At 37.6% G+C, this 1,687-nt stretch overlaps 1 pseudogene; it reads left to right on the plus strand.

The window, feature by feature from the left end:
* Positions 1 to 1,016: 1,016 nt before the first annotated feature.
* Positions 1,017 to 1,429, plus strand: LOC147485864 (nascent polypeptide-associated complex subunit alpha-like protein 1 pseudogene; annotated as a pseudogene).
* Positions 1,430 to 1,687: the final 258 nt, after the last annotated feature.

The following is a 1,687-nucleotide window of genomic DNA, read 5'->3' on the forward strand; positions in this document are numbered from 1 at the left end:
ATTCAGACACAAGATTTGAATCTAAAAAAAAACTTCAACTTCAATTAGGAATCCTAAAAACCCAAAACACCTTCAACTAATATTAACCAAAAAAAATAAAACACCCAATTTCTCCTCTAGATCTAGCTTCATCTTCTCTAACCTGCAAATACCTTCACCAAATCTCCAAACAAATCACAATCTCAAGATCATTAGATGCCTCTCGAAACTTAGAAACCCACCCAATACCATTCATGAATAATACACCTGATTCTGATTCTGATTCTGAGTCTTATTCTTATTTTGTTTACACCCTGTGTCAAATACTTCAACTTTCTAACCCATCTCAACAATGGGGTCAAGCTTTTCAATTATTGAAAATGCTGCATTTGTTCATGGGGAACCATCTCAAGATGATAATAAAGGTCCTCCACGGGTTGATTCCGGCTATAATCCTTCATGAGAAAGTGACTAAGACAATTATCAAGGAAGGTCGTGGCGAGAACCCATCCAAGTATTCCACATGCTTTTGTAAGTATATTATATTTATTTCGAATTCTACAGATCAAACTGTTATATATACGGAATTGCATAACATGGGCTATACGAAGATCACATCCGATGTGATAGTGCACTATAGAGCCTAGACGGAAAGCACGCAGCACAAGTTTGAAGATACATGGCAGGAACAGAGACCAATAAAGATGGTTAGGTAATTGTGGTTAAAGTATCAGTGTCTACTGTGGCCTTCATTTTAAGGAAATGTTGGCTAGACGTGTTTTTGAGATGGATTCTCGCTTAAATTCCTTTCATAACAAGAGCATTCTCCACTGACTCATGGATTATGGCATATATTTAAATCGTGAAAATAGATGTATTTTTCGTCATTTATCTAAATTTACCAAATTGTTTGAAGACATTATGGTTTGTGATGAGGTGATAAAACTTGCTTTGAAACTTTACAATGCACTGTATGCACGACATGGAGATGGCGTTGTAGACCAAAGCAGAAAGCGAGAAAAAAGAGTCGCAAGGCAATGTTGAAACTTGGAATGAAAGCCATCCCCGAGTGCGAGCAGCGTCACAGTCGGGAGAGCAAGAATGTTGGTCACATGCCTTTAGCTTAAGCTTTTGAAAAATGTTATCCGTGAAAGTGAATTTTGGATTTTATTTTTATTAATGCTTTCCTAAATGATTTTTCACATTGCTGTCTCAGATTTTGTTTGTCATCTCAAAACCAGACGTATTTAAGAGCCCAACATCAGATACCTATGTCATATTTGGGGAGGCAAAGATTGAGGATTTGAGCTCACAACTGCAGACCCATGTTTGGGGCAGTTCAAGGCTCCCCGATCTCATCATGTTATCTCCAAACCAGAGTCATCAGCCATGGCTCGGGGCGATGAAGATGTGGATGAGACAGGGGGTAGAGCCAAAAGACGAGAATTAGTGATGATGCAAGTCGGTGTGTCAAGATCAAAGGCAATCAAAAGCCAAGGTCACGATGGTGATATTGTTTTACGCCATCATGGAGCTAACGAACTAAGAGAGCCTTTTGGAGCATATTCTCACGGTTGAGACAAGTATAAGGTTTTATATTTGTTTGGCTTATATATATGTTTTTTTTTTTTTTCTTTTTTTTTAAGGTTACTTATTTTTATGAAGCCCGACTGTTTTGACAAAGTTAGCTTAAAAGCAACTTTTGCTT

This window comes from Coptis chinensis, chromosome 7 (assembly GCF_015680905.1).
Source record: "Coptis chinensis isolate HL-2020 chromosome 7, ASM1568090v1, whole genome shotgun sequence".
NCBI lineage: Eukaryota > Viridiplantae > Streptophyta > Magnoliopsida > Ranunculales > Ranunculaceae > Coptis > Coptis chinensis.